Here is a 13873-nt window from a genome sequence, read left to right on the forward strand (position 1 = left end):
CTGGGAACGTGGTAACCAGATGCTTGTGTCTTTGTTATTAACAACTGTTTGAAGCACTGAATTGCAGTTGTACAAATAAATATTAAGGGCCAAAAAATATTTTTTCAAATATCCTGTACTTTTGGAATTAGAGAGTTAAAACTCTGGAAACATTGTTAATTTAGAACAAGTCAGGTCTTCCACATTCTAGGTAAATAATCTTCATTCCTTCAACAAGTATTTATTGAGGGCCCATTATCTGCTTCCATGAAGACTACAGCCAAGAAAACCCTATGGAGTTCAGTTCTACTCTGTAATGCATGGGGGTCGCTATGAGCTACAATCAACTCGGACGACAATGGATTTGGTTTTTTGGTTTATTATGGGCTAGGTTCTGGTGAAGCAGAGGTGTTTGAGACAAAGTCCCAGCCTTTAAGGAGCTTATAGTATGTGTATGTGGGGTGGAGGTGGGGGGGCGGTGCTTGGGGAAGGGAGAAGGATAGGGTACAGAGGAAAAAAAAAAATACCAGTAATCTTTGAGTTGGTTCAACTCATGGCCACCCCCCATGTGTGTCAGAGTAGAGCTGTGCTCCACAGGGTTTTCAGTTTTTTTGGAAGTAGACCACCAGGCCTCTCTTCCAAGGTACCTTCTGGTGGACTTGAACCACCAACATTTTTGTTAGCAGCCAAGTGCTTAACCATTTGCAAAACGCAGCAGCTGTAGGGAAGAGACAGACCTTAAACACATCACAAATGAACAAGCTATTTTCTCGTCTTCTGCTGTTCTCTTGTCATTGTAAGCTCTTGCTCACCCCCACTTTCTCCAGAGAAGGTTCTTGATGTCTAAGGACTCACACAGTTTTACACCTCTGACTGTAACCTGACAGTAACCATTGAACTACACTGTTTATTTTATTTGTTGTTGTTGTGGAGAATATACACAGCAGAACATAGACCAGTTCAACAATTTCTACGCATGCAATTCAGTGACACTGATTACATTCTTTGAGTTGTGCACCCCTTCTCACCCTCTTTTTCTGATTGTTCCTCCCTCCATTAACATAAACTCACTGCCTCCTAAATTTCATATTTAATCTTTGGAGTTACTGTTGTCAGTCTGATCCCATATAAATAGTTCTTAAAAGAGCACAATGTTCAAGAGAACTGCGCTGTTTCTTTTACAAATGATGGTGGTTTAAGAATTGGAGCCCTGGTGGCCAAGTGGTTTTGAGCTCAGCTGCTAACCAAGAGGTCAGCAGTTCGAATCCACCAGTTGCTCCTTGGAAACCCTATGGAGCAGTTCTACTCTGTTCTATAGGGTTGCTATGAGTCGGAACAGGTCTGGTGGTTTGAAAGCCATGAAAAACCAGCGCTTGCAAACATTTAGCCTAGTTGTTTAGAAGTAATCTCTGCAATAGCAGAGCTGAGAAGACAGAGATGGTCGGCCAGAACTGTTCCGGGAAAAGCACTGAGCGATCAGGTGGCAGAGCCTGGTACTGTCCCACTGGCCTTGTCCTTTCTCTAGCCCAGCTAGCCAAGGATGCTGACAACGGGCTCAGACTAGCCAGAGAGTCAAAGATTTGCTCCCCAAGTGGGGTCTCTGGGGTTAACACGGGCACTCCCAGGGCTCCAAAGGTCCTTGGAGGTAGTGAGGGCTCAGGGGGCACTAAAATGAGCAGCCTGGGAGACAGTGGGAGGAGGGGAAAGAATTTCTGGTGTAGGGGGCCATTCAACTTCTCTGGACCTCAGTCTTCTCATCTGTAAGATGAGAGTTGGACTCAGGCAACTTCTAATTTCTAAGATTCCTTCCAGTTCCATTTTTTTGTGACTGGAACATGGATGGAAATCTGTCATTCTGTCTACCCCCTCCCCCTCTTTTTTTCAAAATAGCATGGCTTAGTTTTTTTTTTTTTAAACCATTGCCAAAATAGTACATGTTAATTGTAGAAAAGATGGAAATACAGACTAGAACAAGGAAGAAAATTAAAATCTGATGTAAGCCCACGAAGCAGAGATAACTGCTTTCAACCTTCTGCTCTATCGTTTCCGGGTTCTTCTCCTACACATGGATATGCATTCTCAAAGACAAAATGAAGACTATATGGTATATACAGTTTTGTATTCTGATTTTTTTTTCTTCATATAATTTTAGGTCACAAGCATTTCCTTATGTCTTTAGTGGTTGTGGAACCCTGGTGGCACAGTGGCTGAGAACTTGGCTGCTAACCAAAAGGTCGGTGGTTCGAATCTACCAGCCACTCATTGGAAACCCACTGGGGCACTTCTACGGTGTCCTATAGAGTTGCCATGAGTCAGAATTGACTTGACAGCAATGGGTTGGCTTGTTTGTTTGTTTTTAATGGTTGTACATTGTTTCTTTAACCATTCTCCTATTGTTGGACATGGAGTTTTGTCCGATTTTCCCTTATTTTAAATAGCACTGCAGTGAAGCTTTCTGTGTACCTCTGATTATTTCCTTGGATAAATTCCAAGAAGTGGAATTACTAGGTTAAAGAGTATGAAATTTTTTTCAAAGATTCTTGATCAGGAAGGAAGATTTCTAAGAGAAAACAACCAAAACCCATTGCTGTGGTGGATTCCGACACATAGCAACCCTATAGGACAGAGTAGAACTGTCCCATAGGGTTTCCAAGGCTGGAAATCTTCACGGAAGCCAGTTGAGTGCTTAACCACTGCGCAAAAAGGACTCCTTAAGAGAAAACAACAGACGCCCCCTAAGCCTTTTATTTAAAATTTTATTATGGGAAATTTCAAATATATGCATACATATTTAAAACAGAGTTGCATAGTGAACCCCCAGCTTCAATGTTTATCAACTTCTGCCATTCTCGTTTCATCTATCTCCATCCCTCTTCCCACTGTAGGCTATTGTTATATTTTATAGTTCTTTACAGCTTTAGGTAAAATTTATATACATTGAAATGCACAAATCTTAACTGTACAATTTTGACAAATGGGTACACTGAGTAAAACATTAACAGGGATAACAATTACTGTCCACAGACTGTTGGGGGGCAGCCCCCCGGCCAACACCGTCCCGCAGAGAGAACACAGAGCCAAACAGATGCCTCAATTCTGAGTCCTAAAATCATCGAGCCACTGCTGCATGAAGTCACAACCACCCAAGGAAGTCAGGGATCCGGCATGTCTTGGGTTTGTCTTGGCCGGGACAGGGCCTGTGTCAAGAAACAGGTTCTTAAGTAAACCCGGACTTTGACTAGAGGCCTCGGGGTCTGGAGGAGGCGCCTCCTGCTCTTGCGTGGCCTGCTGGCTCACCCCCCTCCCTTCTCACAGTCCCTGCAAAACAGGTCTTTTTGGGAGAATGTCGAAATGGGGGCAGTGCAGGCCGGGCAAACACCCCTGAGCCTGGTACAATGGGGTCAGTAGGTATTTGTTGACTTTACTTCTCTGCTTGGAAAGCACACTACCTAGACAGGAGAAAGCCCATTAGTCAAGCCCAATTAGTGGAAGCCCTTGTGACCTCTGGCCTCCTCCGAAAGTTCCTGGATAGGAGGGAGAGACTAGCCTTTCGAAGAGAAGTAAGGACAGGATCCACTTAGACTCAAACCAAATCCACTGCCCTGGAGTCGATTCCGACTCATAGTGCCCCCATAGGGTTCCGAGGCTGTAAATCTTTACGGAAGCAGACTGCCACATCTTTCTCCTGTGGAGCCGTGGGTGGTTTCAAACTGCCAACCTTTCAGTTAGCAGTTGATTACTCTAACCACTGCGCCACGGGCTCTTTCCACTTAGAAAAGAACATGAAAAATCAGGGAGAAATGTCAGAATTTGAAATATCAGCCCCCAGTGAGACTTGCTTTAAGGCTCAGCCCTAGCTGGATGGTTCCCCCAACTCCTTGTCCTTTTTGCTTTGGGTGTCCCCACAGAGGTTTTTGGGTGGATGATGGTTGAGACTCAGGGGCATAGTGACCTGGTCCCATTGTGAAGGGTGGAGGGGAGGGGACAGGACCTTTCCTATTGTTCTGGGGAGGCGGGGTGGTCAGCAGGGTGCCTCCCTTCTTCTACCCTCACAGGGCTAGGACCTCACAGCTGCCTCCTGGGTCCTAGGGCCTGGCTGTACCAGTTCTAGACCTTTGGTGCCTACCTCTGTATGATGATCAAAACTGCCTGGATTTAGGAAACAGCGAGTGTTTGTTTACGGTGATGGGAAATTTGGCAACGATTATGGGTGATGGTAGCATAAAATGTTTAATGTGATTGATGTCACCGAATTGTACTCCTGAAAAATGTTGAACTGGCAAATGTTGTGTTATGCACATTTTTACAATAATAATAATACCCAAACTGCCTGGAGATCATGTTAAAAATACAAATCCCTGGGCTTTACCCACGAGGTTCTGATTCTCCTATAGATCTTTTTCTCCTTCCGCCTTTCAAAACTCACTCTTCCATGCCCCAAGTTAAGAATTTATCTCATTTGCAAAAAAACCCTAGATGTTGATCTTGTTGTTAGGTGTCTTTGAGGAGATTTCGATTCATAGCAACCCCATGTGACGGAGCAGAACTGCCCCATAGGGTTTTCCAGGCTTTAATCTTTATAGAAGCAGATCACCAGGTCTTTTCTCCCAGAGAGCCACTGTGGGTTCGAATCGCCAACCTTGCAGATAGCAGCCAGTGCTTAATTAGTTACGCCACCAGGGCTCCTTAATAAACCAGATAACCCCTCACAAGGCAGAGGTCATTAACCAATGGTCCACAGACCACCTCCCCATAAAACCAATGCAGAATTTAAGGTATGTGCAGTTTTTGTCAACTCAGGGGTCTTTTGTTTCCCTTTCTCTCCACATAGAAAAAGCTGATATAATGCACATTAAAAAAAAAATATCATTACTGATGTCAGATGGATCCTGGCTGAAAGCAGAGAATACAAGAAAGATGTTTACCTGTGTTTTATTGACTATGCAAAGGCATTCGACTGTGTGGATCATAACAAATGATGGATAACATTGCTAAGAATGGGAATACCAGAACACTTAATTGTGCTCATGAGGAACCTGTACATAGACCAAGAGGCTGTTGTTTGAACAGAACAAGGGGATACTAGTGGTTTAAAGTCAGGAAAGGTGTACGTCAGGGTTCTATCTTTTTACCATGTTTATTCAATCTGTATGCTGAGCAAATAATCTGAGAAGCTGGACTATGTGAAGCATGTGGCATCAGGATTGGAGGAAAACTCATTAACTACTTGCAATATGCAGATGACACATCCTTGCTTGCTGAAAGTGAAGAAGACTTGAAGCACTTACTGATGAAGAGCCAAGACCACAGCCTTCAGTAAGAATTACACCTCAACATAAAGAAAACAAAAGTCCTCACAACTGGACCAGTAAGCAACATCTTGATAAATGGAGAAAAGATTGAAGTTGTCAGAGATTTCATTTTACTTGGATCCATAAGCAACACCCACAGGGAAGCATCAGTCAAGAAATCAAAAGACATATTGCATTGGGCAAATCTGCTGCAAAAGACCTCTTTAAAGTGTTAAAAAGCAAAGATGTCACCTTGAAGACTAAAGTGCACCTGACCCAAGCCACGGTGTTTTCAATAGCCTCATATGCATGTGAAAGTTGGACAATAAATAAGGAAGACTGAAGAAGAACTGATGCCTTTGAATTGTGGTATTGGCAAAGAATATCGAATATACCATGGACTACAGAAAGAACGAACCAATCTATCTTAGAAGAAGTGCAACCAGAATGCTCCTTAGAAGCGAGGATGGTGAGACTACATCTCACATACTTTGGACATGTTATCAGGAGGGATCAGTCCCTGGAGAAGGACATCATGCTTGGTAAAGTAGAGGGTCAGTGAAAAGAGGAAGACCCTCAATGAGATGGAGTGACACTGTGGCTGCAACAATGGGCTCAAGCATAACAACGACTGGAGGCTGGTGCAGGACTGGGCAGTGTTTTGTTCTGTTGTACACAGGGTCACTATGAGTTGAAACCAACTTGAGGGCACTTAACAACAATTTAAAAATAGCTTAATATTTACCAAACCAATGATGCCCACTTTTTAACAGGGGGCTGAAACACTTTAACCAGTGATTTTCAAATTATCCTCCAGAGCCTATGGGTTTAGAAAGCCAGTCACCTTAGAAGGGAGAGTGGGGACTCTGCTTTTAACAGAGCAACATTGTTTTTTTAAACTTTTTTACATGTTTATGACTCTAAGTTAAGATTTTGTTTGAACCAACAGCTTCACACACACAAAGTTTGCGAGTCACAGACTTTACTTGAAAGAATAGATCTCTAAAGGTGGAATTGCAGGCACTGAGGCAGACTCAGGGGGTCAAGGATGCCGTTTTAGCCTTCCTTTTATCACCCGTATTGTTAAGCATCTCCTCTACCCACTCTCTGCCAGAGCAGGCACCAGACCCAGCAGCCAAAGCAAACAGAACCCAAGCGGACTGGCCCCTGATGGCAGTCCTCAAGGTGTGTGCTGTTGCCTAGCAACATGGTGCCAGAAGAGCTGGGGCTCCCCGTCTGAAGGTGTGTGGGGAACCCTGGCCTCACCATTGCACCTCTTTCAGTATTTTTCTATTCCACTCGGGGCTTCCAGCTTGCATTTTCATCAAAACAGCAGGGCTTTTAGTACCTGGTCATCCCAGCAGGAGCCTGCCCTACTGGTTTGGCCATGGGCACACCACACAAAACAGACACTGGGTCCCCTTGCCCAGCTGGGGCAGTTTGTGCCACTATGCTCTGGGTCAGGCAGGACCCTGACCCTGCTGTCCAATCTGTCTATAACTCAAGCTGCCTGTCCTTTTGGGGCAGAGCCTTGGCCTGGGGGCTGCTGGGAGACACTGGCCAGCCTAACGGGGAGCTGGGACTGGTGTGGTAGTAACAGCTACCTTAAGTGAGCCCCTGTGAGCACCTGTGTGCTAGGCTCTGGGCTGGGCACTTCACAAGCATCTTCTCCTTTAGCCCTCACAGAATCCTCCTGAAGCATTACTTGATATTATTACCTTCACCTCCCTGGTTACAGTCGTAATTTGATCCCCTCCACCCCTGAACTATTTATTGATCCCCTGAATCCTAATCAATTTTTCTTTTTTCCCATAGCACTTACCACCTTCAAACACACTTTAGAACTTACTTATTCATTGCTTATAGTCTATTTCTGCCCCTGCCTGCATTCGTTTGGATGTAAGCTCCACAGTTTAAATCTAATAAGCTTTATTTTTATTTATTGGTGTATTCCAAGAGCCCAGAGCAGTGTCTGACACACAATGTTGTTGTCGTTGTTACCAGTTGTCATCAAGTCAGTTCCAACTGGCAGTGACCCTATGTACAACAGAACAAAACACTGCCCGGTCCTGCACCACCCTCACCATTGTTACGTTTGAGCCCATTGTTGCAGGCAGTGTGTCAATCCATCTCGTTGAGGGTCTTTCTCTTTTTTGCTGACCCTCTGACTTACTAAGCATGATGTCCTTCTCCAGGGACTGGTCTCTCTCGATAACATGTCCAAAGGACATAAGACAAGTCTTGCCATCAGTTGTTGTTGTTAGGTGCCGTCGAGTTGGCTCTGACTCGTAGCAACCCTATGCACAAAAGAACGAAACACTGCCCGGTCCTGCGCCATCCTTACAATCGTTATTATGCTTGAGCTCATTGTTGTAGCCACTGTGTCAATCCACCTTGTTGAGGGTCTTCCTCTTTTCCGCTGATCCTGTACTCTGCCAATCATGATGTCCTTCTCCAGGGACTGATCCCTCCTGACAACATGTCAAAGTATGTAAGACGTAGTCTCATCATCCTTGCCTCTAAGGAGCATTCTGGCTGCACTTCTTCCAAGACAGATTTGTTTATTCTTCTGGCAGTCCATGGTATATTCAACATTCTTCACCAACACTACAATTCAAAGTCGTCAATTCTTCTTCGGTCTTCCTTATTCATTGTCCAGCTTTCACATGCATATGATGTGATTGAAAATACCATGGCTTGGGTCAGGTGCACCTTAGTCTTCAGGGTGACATCTTTGCTCTTCAACACTTTGAAGAGGTCCTTTGCACCTTAATGACGTGGATGGAGTAAAGCTTTCGGGACCTTCTTTTGCTGATGTGGCACGGACTCAAAATGAGAAGAAACAGCTGGAAATATCCATTAATAATCGGAACCTGGAATGTACGAAGTATGAATCTAGGAAAATTGGAAACATCAAAAACGAAATGGAACACATAAACATCTATAGCCTAGGCATTAGTGAGCTGAAATGGACTGGTATTGGCCATTTTGAATCAGACAATCATATAGTCTACTATGTTGGGAATGACAACTCGAAGAGGAATGGTGTTGCATTCATTGTCAAAAAGAACGTTTCAAGATCTATCCTGAAGTACAACACTGTCAGTGATAGGATAATATCCATACGCCTACAAGGAAGACCAGTTAATATGACTATTATTCCAATTTATGCACCAGCCACGAGGGCCAAAGATGAAGAAATACAAGATTTTTATCAGCTGCTACAGTCTGAAATTGATGGAACATGCAATCAAGATGCATTGATAACTACTGGCGATTGGAATGCAAAAGTTGGAAACAAAGAAGAAGGATCAGTAGTTGGAAAATATGTCCTTGATGATAGAAACAATGCTGGAGATCGAATGATAGAATTTTGCAAGACCAATGACTTCTTCATTGCAAATACATTGAATTGCCAAAAGTCGGTGTCGATAAATATTTGTTCAATGAAGGAATGGTAGGAAAAGGACATGACTATAGAGCAGCTCTGGAGCTGTGCAAGGTGCTCTGGATTGCAGCTGAAGATCTAGACTCAAATCTTATCCTGCCACCCTTGAGCTACATGATCACAGACCAGTTATTAAATCTCTATGTGCAGGTTTTCCCATGGCCCCCAGCTCCGGTCCCAGCAGCTAAGGTGGTGGGTAGAGTGGCAGTGGCCAAGCAGCCTAGCTTCGTGAAGCCTCTGGGTGTGCTGTGGCCCCCAGGCATGCGCTCTCCCCACCACTAAGAAGCCCAAGAGGAAGGTCAGCTCCGCTGAAGGGGCTGTGAAGAGGAGGCCAAGAGCAGATCTGCAAGGTTGTCAGCTAAACCTGCTCCTGCAAAAGTGGAAACGAAGCCAAAAAAAAAAAAAAAGCAGCAGGAAAGGATAAATCTTCAGACAAAAAAGTGCAAACAGAATAGAAAATGGGAGCAAAAGGAAAACACGCTGAAGTGGCTAACCAAGAAACGAAAGATTTACCTGCAGAAAATGGAGAAACTAAAACCCAGGACAGCCCAGCCTCTGATGAAGCAGGAGAAAAAGAAGCCAAGTCTGATTAATGTTTGTTTTTTACTGTGGTCCCTGCATCTCTCTTCTTGTATAATCCAGAGGAATATTTTTACCAGCTATTTTATAAATGCAGGTTTTTTAGTAGCTGTAGAAACATTTTTAAGAAGAAGGAAATCCCACTTATCCCCCTTTTTTTTAAGTATAAATGCTTTTTTTTTTAAGAGGTGAAGTCATTTGCTGGTTGTTTATTTTTTGATACAACCAGAAAATAGTGGGATGTTGAGTTGCGGGAGGCTCTAATTATCTTGGGTGTCAACATGACATCCCATAGATCGGGGGGCAGTTTTTATACCCTATAATACAAAGCATACTTAATGGCAATTTGGGGTCGTGGTCATACATTTATATGTCATGAACTTTTAAAATTATGTCTATTTCTGTGTTGTTTTTTAGTAGAATTATTTCTTAAAGAAAATGGCTCCCTCCTTATGGCTCTCACTGTCAGCACTGTACTTTCTGTAACATCTTTGCTCATGGTGGTCCAGTTTTCCGAATAGCTTTGTTACGTGCTGTGAAAGGTTGAACGTTTGAGTGTGTAGAGTGTGTGAAATTAAATTGTGAATTAGTGGAACCTATGTTTTTTTTATGATGTAACAGCTTATCAACAACTGAAGATAATTGGTGTTTGATATCCTCTTAAGGAAAATTTGCCTCCAGGTTTAAAGCTGGAATTTAGAAAAGAGTTCTAACTACATATGGCTTTTTAGATTTTTGGGACGTACATTAAGAATTGTGTACACGTTGTTCATGATGTCTCTGTGCTGATCCTCAAAACAACCAATAAAATAGCAATTATGAAAGAAAAAAAAAAACTGTGTGTGCCTTGGTTCTCTTGTCTATAGAACAGGGATGATTACGCCCTGCCAAGATGTTAAATAGATGTTCCCCCAAAATCAAGTAATACCAACCTCTCAGGATGATTAGGAATTATGTTCAGGAAAGTTCTTTGTAAACTATTAAGTGCTAAAAAAGGGTCTAGGAGATTGGTGAGGGAAAGGACACCCAGGCATTCCCTCCACTTTCTGGAAACAGGGCTAAAATAAAGGATCCCTGGTGACTGTTAAGAGCTACGGCTGCTAACCTAAAGGTCGGCAGGTCAGCAGTTTGAATCTACCAAGTGCTCCTTGGAAACTCTGTGGGGCAGTTCTATGCTGCCTTATAGGGTGGCTAGGAGTCGGAATTGACCCGATGGCAATGGGTTTCAATGGGTAACATTTCCGGCCTTGTAGCAACAACTACAGTGTTAGATCATCCTCAATTTCCCCCTTGATGTTTACTGCCTGTCCTGACTCACCCTCTTCTTTGATCCCAGTATTCTCATATATATGGAACAACACCTGTCCTTTTTTCCACTTTTTCTCCTCCAGTGCTAATCTCTCCAAGAGGAAGGCTGGTCATTGATATTTATGACACTCAATAACTGTGGCAAGCCCATCAGGTACAGAGGGTTTTTTCATTATTGGTTGTAAATATCCTTAGGATTAAAATGGCTTTGTTGCCAGGAAACAAAATGTCCTTTCAATCCGTTTCTGATAGGTGATAGGTACACACATCTGCCCATAAGGCAAGGCTTGATGAGATTATATTTCGAAGAAGTGCTTCTTTTGATTTTTAATGAGATCAAAATGTTCCATTAATTTTTTTTTTAACCTGACCTTTTAATCATACGTATCAGAACCAAGACAACTAGGTCCTGGCCTATGTAAAACTCCTCAAGGACATGTGTTAAATGATTATGGCTGGATATGTTAACTGTTTATGATGGAAGATTGAATATGCGGATGGACTTCTAGCCTGTAGAACCATGTCAACAGACAGGGCTTCTATAACTCCACTGGAGCAAGTATGTATAAATGGCTGCCACACCATGATCCTCTAGAACCCTGTTTCTAAAATTGGGTCCCTGGACCCCTGAGAGTTCCTATATGTGTTCTCAAGAACCCTCAAGTTCTTACAGGATACTCTTTAAATTTTGTTTTAATTTTGATGTTAATCCAAAAAAAGTAGTTCATACATATTTGAGTTCACTTTGTTGACCACCTTTCCTCAAGAACAGCCAAGGATTACAGGGCTTTTTGTATTTGTGTTAATAATTAATGCCTCACTTAATGTGGCTGCAAATTCTTTCACATTCTTTCCTTTCAGGTGGGAAGTCTATATCTGCCCCCCATATTGAATCTGGGCAGAAATGTGACTGCTTATACCAATGGATATGGTGGAAGTGACACTGTGACTTCCAAGGCTAGGTCATAGAGGGCCACACAGCTTCCACACAGCAATGTATCTAAGCGTGGATTTTTTTTTCCCTATTCTTCCTGGCTGCCTGAGATTCTTAATTTTTGAATCTAATGATTCATGTTTGTCCTCAATTCTGAAAATTTCTTAGACATTTTCTCTTTGAATATTGCCTTTTTCCAGCTTTTGCTATTCCCTCTCTCTGGAAATATTAGATGTAAATTAACCCATCTCATTCTATTTTCCTGGGTCTCTTAACTTCTCCTTCATATTTTCTATCTCTGTCTCTCTGTGTTGCATTCCAAGAAATTTCTTCAGATTTTTTCTGTTTCATTAATCCCTTCTTCATCTCTGTCAAATCTGCAAGTTAATGTAACCACTGAGGTGTAAATTTCAATGATCTCACACACACACACACACACACACATTTTTAGGTGTTTGTTTCCAGAAGTTGGAAACAAAGAAGCCAGAGAGAAAACAAATTACCTATAAAAATACTAAATTAGACTGACAGTAAGCTTTTCCACAATACAATAGCAACCAGAAGACAATGGAAAATATCTTCAAAGCACTGAGAGAAAAGGTCAGCCCTAGAATTCTATTCCCCCCAAAAAAGTGTTCAGAAATGAGAGCACTAAATCAAAGTTTAGGTTTCAGAGTCTTCAACCCACAATCAATTCTTAAAACATTGCTTTATTTAGCTTACCTCCTCTCTCAAAGATATTAGATCCCAAATACCCATAAGATTAAGTTCATACCGATAGCATGTGGAACTTCACTTATTTAAAAAATTGAAATGTAACTCACATACTGTAAAATTCACTCTTTTAAAGTGTACAATTCAGTGGTTTTTAGTATATTCACAAGGTTGTGCATCCATCACCACTATCTAACTTCAGAACATTGGGTGAGCAGGAATCATTCCCAGAAGGCCAGGCCTCCTCTGTTAACCTGATCAACCATCTCTGCTGCAGCCTGGGGTCAAGGTCTGAAGACAGAGTTAGGTGGATATGTACTCGGGCAGGTGCTTTCCGAAAAGACTCCCAGCAAGTGACAAAGTTTCTGAGCCAGCAGAGTCCAGTCACTGTGCCATAAAGCTGGAATCTAGACTTTCTGGGCCACAACTAGTTTGGCCTTTGTTCTAGAAATAGCTAAGAAATCAGAAAACTCTGTACCCTTGTGAAAAAGAGAAGAATGAAAATCTTTCTTTTGTCTGCCCTATTTTTTTCAATTACCCCTGCCGGAGTGGTGTGGATTTACAATTAAGGAAAAATGTCAGAAAAGACCATTTGTACCCTCTCTCTCCTCACTCCACAGAATGCCCACTGTCTTAGTTATCTAGTGCTGCTACAACAGAAATACCACAAGTGGATGGCTTTAACAAAAAGAAATCTGTTCTCTCACAGTCTGGGAGGCTACAAGTCTGAATTCAGGTTTCTGGCTCCAGAAGGCTTTCTCTCTATGTTGGTTCTGGGGGAAAGTTTTTGCCATCAAAAACTTTGGTCTAGGAGCCTCTCAGTGCAGGGACCCCCAGTCCAAAGGACGTGCTCCACTCCTGGTGCCTTTTTCTTGGTGATATGAGGTCTCTGTCCTCTCTGCTCAATTCTCTCTTTTATATCTCAAAAGTGATTGTCTCAAAATACAACCTAATCCTGTAGATTGAGTTTTGCCTTGTTAACATAACTGCCTCTAATCCTGTCTCATTAACATCATAGAGGTTAAGATTCACAACACATAGGATAATCATATCAGATCACAAAATGGTGGACAACCATACAGTACTGGGAATCATGGCCTAGTCAAAATGACAAGCATTTTTTGTGGACACGATACAATCCATAATACCGACCTAATCCTCTTCACCCCTCACATCCTACCTGTTCCAGCTGATGTGCACTTTCCCAGCCCTTCACAAAATAGTCCCAATCCTTTGAGTGGAAGGTGAGTGTGCCCTCCTCCACAGCACTCATTGCGCAATGATCATACACTGCCTTGCTTTGTTAGTTATTTCTCAGTTCTCTTGGTCCCAGTTAGATGGCCAATTCTCTGACTCATATCTCTGTGTGACACCCTCTGTCTGTGCTTTGCCTGCAACAGACACGCCACAGACATTTTGGAGAATCTCATATTGTTTTAGAATTGGAGTGAGTTCTTCTAGTCCAAACTCCAACCTGGTGTGGACTTCTCTGATAGACCTGACAGATGGTTAGAGCTGTTGGTTAGCTAAGAGATTAAAAATATCTAGAGGTAGATGGAAACCCTGGTGGCGTAGTGGTTAAGTGCTATGGCTCTTAACCAAAAGGTTGACAGTTTGAAT

At 42.6% G+C, this 13873-nt stretch overlaps 1 protein-coding gene and 1 pseudogene across 3 annotated transcripts in view; one reads left to right on the forward strand and one right to left on the reverse strand.

Moving 5' to 3' along the window:
• Positions 1-13873, reverse strand: part of ELAPOR1 (endosome-lysosome associated apoptosis and autophagy regulator 1) — a 99540-nt gene that overhangs the window by 51006 nt on the left and 34661 nt on the right. The gene's annotated exons all lie outside the window — the stretch shown is intronic.
• LOC126073376 (non-histone chromosomal protein HMG-14-like) lies at positions 8725-9311 on the forward strand (annotated as a pseudogene).

This window comes from Elephas maximus, chromosome 3 (assembly GCF_024166365.1).
Source record: "Elephas maximus indicus isolate mEleMax1 chromosome 3, mEleMax1 primary haplotype, whole genome shotgun sequence".
Classification (NCBI taxonomy): domain Eukaryota; kingdom Metazoa; phylum Chordata; class Mammalia; order Proboscidea; family Elephantidae; genus Elephas; species Elephas maximus.